We start from the raw sequence: 13,089 nt of genomic DNA, 5'->3' as shown, positions 1-13,089 counted from the left end.
CATTCTTCTATTTTTGGCTTTGCCTGCCATGGCAAAAAACTGAGATACGACTAGTTCTAGGCAGAGCGAGGGACAGGCTTACAGAGAGATAGAGTGAGAATTAAACCTTGAGAAAATCTAAGCAATTCTATCAGCTGTAAGGAGAGAGAGGGGGAGAAAGGGCAAGTGAGAGAGAGACGAGGAGGGAAGAAATAATTAAATAAATCCCAGGGAGGAGAGAGAGAAAAAAGGGAGGGATCGTCAGAGAGAGGGAGAGGAGGGGATGTAGCAGTGTGTATTCTTGCCGGCTTACCACACATACACACATACACACACACATGTACACATACACAGACGCACACTTAGCCTGGATAATGTGCTGAAAGAGGTGAAGAGAGAGGGAGAAGGCAAACCGGTGAGCTATTTTTTTTGCATCCATCCATCCATCCATTTTTTCATCAATCTGTCTGTTTTTCCACACCATACCCAGAGACAATGGATTTAAGCGAGTGTGTCCTTGCCTTGATTCCTGTTTGTGTGTGTGTGTGTGGGGGAAATCTATCTGCCCCCATGATTAGGTGGTCTGATTGATTCATGCCTTATCGCCCATCGTGTCACGCACTGCAGGAAGGGATTGTGTGCATGCAACCTGCTAGCTCTGTTAGCATGGACGGTGACTAGTCCCAGCTGGGTTCCTTCACTGTATTGTGGCTCTGTCGGTTTGGCAGTCCACTCAGAGGGTGCACCTGCCAACCAGTGCGACATGGTGTCGGCGTGCATGCATGATAGTGTTTGTGTCTGCAATGGCTGCATTGTTATGGAGGAGTTGGATTTCACCATTATATCAGGCTGGCACTGGTCTTAAATTCAGATGTGTGGTAGCTTCTGGCTTATGGCTTGAATGCAGGTTGATGGCACATGAGAACACTGTAACACTGCTCATACTGGAGCATCACTAGACTGTAGTGGTCTAAATGTATGACATGAATACATTTCTCATAGAGAACTTTGTGCTTCCCATACAACAATGCTATTGTGACAAAATAGTTGTGATGGCCATTTCAATAAAAAAAATCATTGTTAAGATTGACCTTCAAAAACCTCTTTATGCTGCATTAGTACCAAAAACATTCTCCTGTCTTTGTTAGTCAGACATACATTCACATCATGTGTGTGTGCGTGCGGGCATTTTTGTGTATGTGTGTGTGTGCGTGTCTGTAGCTTTCAGGGGATTGCTTACCTGGTGGCTGTGCTAATTTCTCCTGAAGACAGGCTGAAGGAACAAAGAGTATAAAAATACATGTCATTTGTTCTTCTCTCTGTATGAGAGAGAGATAAGGGAGTCTAGCATAGTCTAGCACAATTTTACAAACCATTATCAATTTACTTGTCTCAGTTAGTACTACTAAGCCTTATTTACTCAGATCTGAGTAAATAACCATGGTGGTTTCATCAGAGTTTTCACGAATTGGGTTCAGAGACAACACTTCCTTTACAGTCTGGTGTGCTTGATGTTTGAAAGACATGCATGTTCACCAGGCAATGACCCTTTATCAACAATATCATATTGCATTGTGGGAAATGTAGGATCAACTGTTTTTGGAACTTGGCCCATACCAGGAACAAAGAATACAAATATATTCTCCAGTGATCAATTGACCATTGTTTTCTTTTGATTTTCTGAGATTTAAATAATTTCAGTACTAAATTGAAGGGGGATCATTTGAATGGGTCAAGTAAAAGTTCAGTCAGTAGGACAATGACAAAGGCAGTTTGTCTACTTGTACTATCGATTTCCATCTGCAGTGATGTGTGATGATTTTCCCCTCGAAACAATAGAGTGTTTTTCTCTGCCGAGGTTAGAGCAAGCAGCCATGATACTGACCAAATGACTGAATTGCCAAAGCATTAGATTTCATTCATTCAGCCTGACACTGTGCTCATGTCAGCTGGTTTCTGTTTAGGGGAGGTGTTTTGTTTGGTTGTAGACAGTCAATAGCAAATGGCACATCAGTCCTGCCAATACCATTTTCATTTGACACAGAAGCTGCAGTATATTCTAATTAGAGCCGTTATTTTAACATTTTTCTTACTGATCGAAGAAACCTGCCAATTGTACAGTTGTTACTTTTGTAAGGCCATTTACATCTGGAAGGAAAGTTCATTTAAATGAAAGGAGCTCATTTGTCTTAATGTTTCTACTTGTTTCAGATAATAAGTCTGGTGTGCATCTGGTAAGATGCCAGTTTTATGCCCCAACACCAGACTGAGTGCTCATCCTTCAAAGCTCTCCCATGATTCATTGACCTGGTGACACTTGATGAATTGCTACAGTGTATTCCTCTGATGCTGGTGTGGCAGTAATGGCTCATCCCTGTTTACTGACCCTGACAGTTTATTTGCCTAAAATGACAAGGCACTCCAGCATCCGGGGTTTTTGTCCTTGGCCTGTTCTCTGCAGTGCTGGGAGGTAGTCACCGAGCTGGAGTATTACATCTCATAGACTGTTTTGGACCATTATGGTTTTCAGCTGTAGTGACCATGCTTTGTAAAAATCTGAGTCATCCTGCATATTGATCCCCACTGTTTCCCACTATTTATGAGCTGCTGCTGATTGTTTGTGTGTGCCTGATTGGAAGGTTTTTCCTGTGAGTCAGTTTTGCTGACTGGTCCCTGACCTATTAATAGCACTTTAGAGATAATGCTCAGTTGAACCACTCAGTCGGCAATGCAGTTATTGATATGTAATACTACATAATGACCCATCTGCTCCTGTTAGTGGATGTCACCATGAATATCAGTGCTTATCAGCAGCTGCAGCTCTCGTCTGGTTTTCTGCTGTGCTTTGAGAGGGCCCATGGGGACTACATTATGGAGTCAGTCTACAAGTGGTTAAACTGGTTAACTAGAGACCAGCTGACTAAATTGACTGCTGCCTTCAATGTCTAGATGAAAGTGTAAAAAACATCTATGTCAGAATTTTGACTATTGCAACACTATGCTTTCAAATACATACACTGCCCTCCTCACCGCATGTCCACTCATTCCTCTCCAAGTGGAAAATGTGTGTAAAGCATGTGCAACAAGACAGGTAAAAAATGAAAAGCTCTGTATTTGACACAGTCGTTACATCTTTCAGAGAGTTATTGAGATTGACATCTCTCATGGCTGGAAGACAAAAGAGAGGTTCACTGAACACATCAGATGATGTTCAAGTTAAAAATTGGCATTTTGGGCCCAACACTGCCAAGCTCAGTAGTATAGATGAAGGTGGTGAATTGTATAAGTGCTTCTGTGGACCATAAATGGATGAGCATGAGTTGGTATGGATCGTATGTACTGTCAGCTCAAGAAACTGAAATAGAAAAATGTATTTATTGTCTCCAATTTAATCTTGTTAAATTATGACCCTAGGTTTTTGTCATGCTGTATTGCTATGATGCATCATAGTAGGAAAGTCTGCTAACTCCTGCTACACTGGGATTACGTAACCCATCAGTCCTGGCTTGGAACCAGAGATGGTGAAGCTACTTTGAAAATCCAATTTCAGCCCACTCATTACTTGCTTTAAGTTGTAGCCAGTGATGTAATCACTGGGATGCCTCCACTCAAAGATATAATCTGATTGTCATTTGTGAATTAATTTATTTCCACAATACCACAATATAAAATGAATACAGAAACCACTTTTTCAATATCTACCAATGGTCAGTACCATCTTTTCAAGTGATCTGAAAACTGCCTGACCAGTATTAACTGCTCAGAGTGTATGCATAGAGTCAGGATTTATCAGACACAAATATCAAACCTGGGAAACTGACAAATTAAGACAAGAAGGACAATTGCACATCTTTCTATTTGTCGGCTCCTCATCACATTCTGAAATAAAATAATAGAGCAGATATTACAAAAATGAATCATCAATCATCTGGCCAATGAGAATTTGGTTGGACAAGAGCAAATTGACAAACAATTAGAACTACAGCCCTAAAAATATGGATAAACCGTTAGTTTGTTGACAACCTGACATATCCTCAGAAGTCTCCTGTTATAGCAATGTCACCATGGTTCCAGATTTCAGAAATGATTTTGAGTGCAATATTATCACAGCCTATAGAAGGATCACGACAACGAGAGAAATAAGGCCCACACTATCTTTAATTCAAGCAGAAGACCCTTAATACATAGGCTCCAGGTGAGCGTATAGCTTCAGTGTTAAAACTATGCTTCCTTTTCATAAATTGTATAAGAGAAGCAGTAAACACAGATGAGTCAGGGGAGACTTCAAGGAGTAATATAAAAACACCCCTGACCCCAATGGTAATGACTTCTGCTTCCTTTCATAGTCCCTGCACTCACTTACTCACTATTCAACTATGGGATCCACGATGCAGGAGCCAACAGTGTACACTAGTGTCATACATATCAAGAGAGGACCAGAGAAAGGTAGCTCTTATTTATGAACTCCCACCTGCCATGTTGGAGTTTGTCTTCATGGGGTATGCTGCCTCTCCTAAATTGGGGTGTAAATGAGACTTAAACAGACAGAAAATCAGTAAGAACATTTTAAAATTGACTAGTGAAGTCATTAATCACTGCTCTGAAACTGTGACCAACCCCCTGAGGATGAAAGTGCAACAGGCTTACAACAACAACACAGTGTAAACTCTTGGAGCTTCCAGGCAACAACAGTTACCTTGTTCAAAGGCATAATGTCACAAAGCTTCCTATAGCGAGGAAGCAAGTCTAATGTTCCTCGTCCGTTATCCAGCAGTTACAGTATGATCTGTGTTGCCACAATCAGTGATATTCTGCTCTGATATTAAATGTAAGCTCTATTTTTTGTTGTGTATGGTACGATATTGATCACAACTGTCAACACCATGGGACCTAAGCATCGAGTGAAACTCAAAAATCTAATCTAAGAGAAATCTTATCTAAAAAACGTTATAACTTTGAGGAGCGATTGCCTATAAGCCTTAGTTTGTGGTGCTGTGTTTGTGGCCCTACCAGCATTCGTTGGACCAAAGAAAGGCATCCATCTGTCTACCTGTTCGGCACCAGAGCAGGTAACAAGTTTGATTTACACAGATCGAAGGTATCACAACAACTACCAACAAATCTTTGGTCATCTTGTTTGGTGCAGGGGTTCCAAAGACTTGTGACACCACTCTACCTGCAGGAGGTTGAAACACAGAAAGGATGTTGATTTTAGGTAATTCCCAAAATGACCGGTGTGTTGTGGTGCTGAAAACAGACCTGCTGCTCTCATTAATCCATCATGATCACCTTGGTGGTCAAGTTGGGACTAATACAATTTGAAGGCTGATATTTGTATCTTTTATAACTATCATGGCTAAAATATGTCATAATCATTATTACATTTTTATATATATAATTTGGGGAAAAAGCCCTCCTTTATAAGACACTGCTCTGCTGAGAATAATTCAGACTTTGTTGCCATGTGACTCATTGGATGTCACCATTATCAATTAAAAACATTTCTATGATACACACTTTGACTCGTGACAACACATCTGGAAACCTAAATCCATGTTTGCATTAGTTGCTCTATACATTATCCCAACAGAGCAATCAGAGGGGCATCTGACAACCCCCAAATATCCCCAATATTTAAGCAACTGTCCTTACACATCCTAACCCTAGCCTCAGCGAGGCTCGAGGAATACAATATTAAAACACTTGGGTATTTTGGGGTACACTGAACCTAGTAGCTTTCAGGATATTTCTATAAAGCGCTGATATTAACTGTGGTCTGTGAGGTAGTAGTATACAGATAAAGAATAAAGACATATGTGTATGATGTAGCAGAGATAAAAACAAGTATATATTTTGTCTAATACAACATACATATGTCTATCTGCTCTGTAAATCACTCTGACAGAATACATGTAGCTTTTGCATTGAGACCTTATCTGGATACAGCCAATCAAATCTTCCATATGACAGTAACATCATTGTTGTATGTTAGGTTGAGTCACAAGAAACCAAAATATAATCATCTAACTTACACATGAACATAAGTCTTGTCCTTCACCTCATACTGTATCTTACATTATACTGTTGGGTAGTTTAATCCATAACAACATATTTTATGTGGTGAAGTATCTATATTAAGTTGAATGAATTCATCTTTAAAAGCACCGACACCTCAAAACTGCAAATACGTGCAGTTGTTGAATAAACATTCTGTATTTTTCATCACTTACAGTGGCTCATTGCTCAGACCATCCTTTGTGTCAGAGGGTAACTCAGGTGAAGTATAGATACTCTCATGTTACGCCCGGACCACACTGGCTGTGTGAGTGGTGCGTGTGAGAGTGGTAACGTCCATGTTACCAGGTTAGAGCGGCCTTACTGCCTGTGTGAGCCTAAGCTCTTCTAGAGATTCAAGGTCTTCCGTATTAACTCTGCACTCACATAGATCACAGTAAAGAAGACAGCGAAAATCATCTTTCACCACAGTTTCAATGTATATTGTTGAATATATCATAACATAAATATTTGCAACACTTCCTGTATCTGTTGCAGGCAAGTGTGGCCTGAACCGAAGTTTGTCTTTACAACTTCATGACCTACTTTCTTATGCAGGTTTTTGATAAACGTGTTCTGCGAGCACCACACACCTTTACATTACATTACATGATATTTAGCTGACGCTTTTGTTCAAAGCGACTTACATTTTTAGAACACTCAACATTTATGAGGGGCCATTTTAGGGGTTCAGTATCTTGCCAAGGACACTTAGGCATGCAGATGGGAAAGAGTGGGATTCGAACCAGCAACCTTTTTGTTGCAATTTACTCGTTTGGGGAATCTTGACTTGTTTATGAATCTTAACTGCACCTTTATATCAAGTCCTCCCATATACATTTTTGCCTCCAAGCTGCTGCAGAAGTTATGATGAAGTACCCTCTGGTTCAGTATCTGTCACTGAGTTCACGACTGTAAGTATTTACTCCGACCAAGAAATTATGTACATATGTATTTACAAATATATCCTAAGGGGACCTTCAGTTAAAACTTAACGTTACCACACAGCTTTGAACAAAACAAGGGGCAAATCAATCGAATGCTGTACAAGTTATTAATTAATAATAAATCATACACTTTCTCAGCTTTCCTCATCCTTCTTTTTTGAAATGAGCCCCTTGTTTTGTTTTTTCTGACAATATAAATGTTTCATTATTCACTCCATATCCTCATGAAGGATAAAGGGAGCTTTTGTAAGGTTTGTAAAACATGAAAATGTGCTGATAGTTTGATGACAGTCACTTCACTCACTTTAAAAAGCATATTTAAGTTGAGTCCAGAGTTACGGACATTTTCAATCTAAGCCCAAAAGTTCCAGTGCAGCACATTGCATCTATAGCAGTGCAGTAATCTAGAGAGTGAGAAATGGTTTTAATCCATTGTATGTTGTGCTGATTTAGCAGGGCATAGGTTTAAGTATAGGCTGGGGATTGGTCTAATTACTTCAGCATAGCAGAATCATCACCTTTATATCTAATCCCATTCAGTGACTTTTCAGGTCAAAGCCATCCTCTTTACAGAACATATGTAAATGGAAGTCTGTTAAAAGATATGCCAACGATGTGTTCAAATTGAATACTTTGATGCTGGATCCATACTCTGCTTTCTGTGTAGAGCATATATACAGGCTCTGTCCAGGGTAAATGTGCTATATACCAGCGGTTCACATCTAGAACAAATCTATCAGAAATTAAACCAGAATATAGGTCTGCTTGTAGGGTTTTCAATTTCTGTTGTTTGTTTTCATAAAAAAACTGCGAATCATTTTAAAAGTTAATATGAAATGTATGATCAGTGGGGGTTGCGCTCACAATTCGAGAACTCAATGATAAAATCAAGAGCATGTGGTTTGCTCCCATGTGCATTTGAGCCTGGATGCAGCAGTTTAAATCACAAAGTTAGACACATTCTATGTTATTATGGGAAGTGTAAAAAGATTTAGCTGCTTTATGAACCTGTGACGGGACAAATTAGACTATGGCAGGTCGCCACAGTCTAAGTAATTAATGGGGAACTAATCAGTTATGTCTTTACTGTATCTAGAATTTGACTGTTGGCAGAACCCTGGCCACTTAGATCAGAAGCTGTGTTATGTCCTACAGCACTCTACATACAGTCGGCCTCTAAAATGGGTTGTTTGATGTTGTATCGAAGTGTGGGAGGGCAGTTCATATATTTGGTTTGAAAAGTGCAAGTCCCTTTTGTGCACTATTACTTGCAGACTTCAAGACTTTTCTGTTCTTACCGAAGCAAAGTGGTGGTTTAGGTGAGCGAGCAGTTTTTGGCCAGTCATTGGGATAATCACAGATCACAAGTAATAATAAATATCTATCTATATATATATATATATAGATAGATATTTATTATAAAAAAAAATCGATCTATATATATATATATATATATATATATAGATCGATTTTCTGTCTTAAAAGTGAAAGACAACAGTATAGGAATGGCAGAAAATTAGCAGAGAGAAAAATGGTAATGACTATCAAGATCTTCACTCAGTCATGAACAGTCTGAAATATGGTATTTCCTGGTCAGCACCTTACTCGCAGACTTTTACATTTCAGAATCAGAATCAGAATCAGAATTCTTTTTATTGCCTTGTATATTTTCACATACAGGAAATTGCCTTGGTGTGGTTGGTGCACTTTACAAACAACAATATAAAAACAACAATATAGGGCAATATAAACATCAATATAAAAAAACAACAATATCGAAAAAATAATATATACAGTAAATGTGTTGTGTACATATGTTCAGAGTTTTGTACATAGCTACAGGTCAAAATAAACAAAGATTAATTGCAATTTGTTGTGAATTAATTGAATTCTACAAAGCTACAGTTAATATGATTAGTTATGCAATATTTTTTTCACTCCCATTCACTTACACTTCCCTTAAATTGTTTTTAAAACCTCTTGACTAAATATTTGATTATCAACAAATAATTGTGAGTTTAATCTGTGATAAAGGCAGTGCTGCTGGAGTTTTGACTTCAGCCTGTTTTCCCTCTCTGCACTCCTTTGAATTAGGTTGAGGTTGTTTCAGAAATCCCATCTGTGCAGCACACACAGATTTTCATTTTAGATACATCACACTGATATTGTGACTGTTGTCAGCAGCTGTGGGAACTATAAAATAAAGAGTGAGACCCCTTGCCATTTCACCATTAATACTATACTAGTTATTAGACACTGACTTTGTTGCTCAGTGCTTATTTGACTGTTTGGGCTCTTTTTAAATTCAGCATGAATTACGTGTATTATGTATTCTTAATTGAAAGAGCTAACATTTCCACAGGTAATTTCTAAGCTGTGTCAAAAGGTTTCTAGCAGCGTTGTTCACGTCATTCTAGTGAAAGGTCCTCACTTCATAATTTTTGGGCCTATAGCACATGTTTGTCTCTGGTTGAGCTAGACACCTGCCCACACACAGTACAAAAATATAGTATAATATTAGTATCTTTAGTTTTTATGCTGAAGTGAATGATTTTTTTTATGCTTCTTCAGATCTGGATGTGTACAGTATATTCCCTCTGAGCATTCATCCAAATTACTACATTTTCTTTTGAAAACACATCAGCTTTGTTATGGATACTCCTTGCGTTCACAGTACTCTGGGAATGCTCCCTAACCCGATTAAGTTTGAAAACTCCAGGGCTTTGTTTTTGTCTGGATGGGCAGAAGCAAAATAAATTTGATTGATTGACTTGAACCGGAAATGGTATTTTAATCCTGACATGGATATGGGTTGATCAGAAGTTGCAATATTTATTGTTAATTACAACAGAACTATTTACAGAACAGCCATAGAATTGAGCTTCAGATCAATGTTTTTGATCACAAGATCAAACACTTCAGTGAATCAATGAACACAACACATGCAGTATTAAGATTATTAAGCAAAATGCAGGTTTTCATTAACAAACTTAAGTCAATAAGTTTTCATACTTAACATATTTTTTTTTATTGCTAACAATTTTTTTAATTATGTGGTATTGGGTGTGTGTGTGGGAGAGGAGCACTCGCTCCGTATGCGTCTAGCCGGGCTTTGCGAGAATAAATGCTCATAGATAACGATGTTACACGTTAGTATCTCTGTGGACATAGTGGCTGAGACAACGACATGATTGTAATGTGTGGCGCTGTTGGCGCGAAAGCAGTTTGCTTTTTATAGGCTCTGTGTAGGGGAAGAGCTCTATGTGTGGCTGGCCTATCGAGGAATGATGTGGACACAGCTATCAAATAAGGATTTTCATTCATCACGAGTACGTATACAGACACATTTCCTCAGATTGGTACTCATGCTCGTAAAAGTACATTAACTGTCCCGGATACTGATTTCATCTGAGTATTCGGCTCAACCGTAATGCATGTCATCAATCTTTCTCTCTCCCAGATCTGTTTTTTTCTGTTTACCTTCGAATCAAGGGTCAAACGTGATTGTGAATCACTTTGCTGTAAAGGTATTACAGTTCAATAGGCCATCGCAAAACTGAAATATTTTGTCTAATATAAAATGACTGATTTAACAGCCTGTTAATTATTCAGGTATTTATCTATGTACGTCTGTTAATTGAACCCTCTATTGCAGTGATTCTCAAATGGGGGTACGCGTACCCCTGGGGGTACTTGAAGGTACTCCAGGGGGTACTTGGGATTTTTTTTTTTATATTTAAAATTATCATCCATTCAAAAATCCTTGAAAAATTGTTATTTAACAAACATTCAATAAAATATAAGTGTAAGTTCATGAACTAAATTTTATATTCAGTAGGCTTTTCAATTTAATTATCCTAAAAAAACAGAATCTCCCCCATACCGATGGTTTGACCCAACCTGGCACACGCCACCTGTCATCACCTGCCTTGAAAACTTCAACAATGGAGTCGAGTTGAAGTGCAGCAGCAATACTGCTGAAACACGGAGGGACAAGCGCCAAAGAAGGCTTAACCAGAGCAGAGAGCCTTCCCTAAACAACACCGTGAGAGCTTGTGCCTCTTCGAAGGGGCGCTAAAACGTAAACGTTTTCCGTTGTGAAGTTAATGATTCATAACAAGAAGTCCGCGTCTCTACCGGTACCCTTTCAAAATAAAAGCCTGTAATACCAAAGCGGAAATGAAATTGTATGACCTTAAAGCGTACAAATACTTCACCATAAAATAACAGAAAGACACTTCAATAATATTAACAATAACATAGATTGGGTTATTTACACGTATTTACCCAAGTACCCCCTGTTTTTTTCTGTGGGGAGAGATTAGCCAACAGTGGCATTAAGCCACCACATCTTCAGCGGTATCTCCAGACAAAACATGAAAGTCATGTTGCTAAGCCACCTGAGTTTTTTAAGAGGAAACTTTCTGAATTCAGGTCATCTCAAGACACGATGCGAAAAGCCTCCCAGAAGCAAGCGGAAACAAGCTACCTGTCAGTATTCTTTTCAGTATATAAGATATTTTAAGATGATAAATATAAAAAAAATATGTTTTGAGCTAATCTTTTATTTAAAACTAAGTTAATGATTACTTTTTTGGGAAGAAGTGTTTAGCTATAATTAAGTTCATGAGTTCAGTTTGAGAACATATCTTTATTATGATCCCAAAAGAGGTCACTTTAAGTTGATAATTATTTTGATGTGCACAAATCTTTATTTATATTGAGATAATAATAAAAGTCTTTAGTTATTTTTATATCTTTTTATTTCCAAATAGTTCAAGAGAGACCACTACAAATGAGCAATTTTATGGAAATTGATGGAGTTTTAAATTTGAATGTGTCTAGTTACAAGGATTAATAAATCACATTACATCTTTCTTTCAACCAAAAATGCTTTGCGCTGGTCAGGGGGTACTCGGCAGAATTTTTTCTTCAAAGGGGGTACGTCACTGAAAAAAGGTTGAGAACCACTGCTCTATTGTATATATTAGATGTGAAACAAACAGCACGACAGAACTGCTGTACCCCAACCTGCTGCTGCCGCTGTAGGCTGTTGTGCCCTAAATACTTTTCTATTGTAAGACTGTTTACGGAGATGAACTCTGGAGGATGTTCTTACAAATGGATCTGGACTTTCTCTAGATTTTGCCTTTTACACATGAACAACATGTCTCCCATTAGAGACATTCACAACAACATAGAAATCTATGGAGTGTAGCATTACAAGACATTAAACGATAAATGCTACAACAGTTAAGAAATGATAATTTATGTGAAAGTTCCAGTGTCTGAAAAAAAAGGTATTAATCGAACCACGGATTTGGAGAATCATTACATGCATACCTCATAATACATAGCATGCATATAGTGTGGTTTGTGAGTATATATGGTGTTGTTGAGTGCATGGTGCCATGTTGTAGCCTCATGTCCTGCATGTGAGAGAGAGAGAGTTAGAGAGAGAGAGAGAGAGAGAGAGAGAGAGAGAGAGAGAGAAGTCAGCATGCAGGTCCTTCACGCATCACCACACTCAGCTGTCAAAGTGTGGGAGCCAGTATGGCAGTGATGACTTACTCTTGTCTGTGCACGACTGAGCGCCAGAGAGGGAGGGCCAGGAGGCACAGGGGGAGAATGTTAATAGACTAGAATCAAACCTGTCGTTGTAGTTATCCATCCAGGCCTTCGTCCACTGACATCCCTCAGAAAGTCTGAAAAAGCTTAAAGAGGTGGTTTTATGTAAAACAAGAGTGCAACAAGTTTTCACATTAGATATGTTATTGAAGTTCTCCATCAGGATGAATCTTATACTTGTCATATGATGAAATAGCATAATACTAAGCTACTCTGAACTGACCACGAACTAAAACTTTGTTGTTCAAGTTATTCATATGCACCTGTAGATATGTTGTGTGAAGCTAAGGGTGAACAATTGTTATCTTATTGGCTTTACATTTGGCATGTCAGTTAAAAATGTCCAGAGAAAGTGCAGTTTCAAGTTTGGTGTAATTTGGACTCGTGATACATCAAATTTTAATAAATATTGGTGTTGGGCTGATAGATCATGTTGGCTCAACACCCCCGTTCGACACTGACAGACAGGTGCTGCCTGCCA

General features: G+C 38.5%; 1 protein-coding gene across 1 annotated transcript in view; it reads left to right on the top strand.

Moving 5' to 3' along the window:
• Nucleotides 1–13,089, top strand: part of prkcz (protein kinase C, zeta) — a 110,694-nt gene that overhangs the window by 18,643 nt on the left and 78,962 nt on the right. The gene's annotated exons all lie outside the window — the stretch shown is intronic.

The sequence above is a fragment of the Platichthys flesus genome, chromosome 7, assembly GCF_949316205.1.
Source record: "Platichthys flesus chromosome 7, fPlaFle2.1, whole genome shotgun sequence".
NCBI lineage: Eukaryota > Metazoa > Chordata > Actinopteri > Pleuronectiformes > Pleuronectidae > Platichthys > Platichthys flesus.
This window is presented reverse-complemented; position numbering and strand designations above follow the sequence as displayed.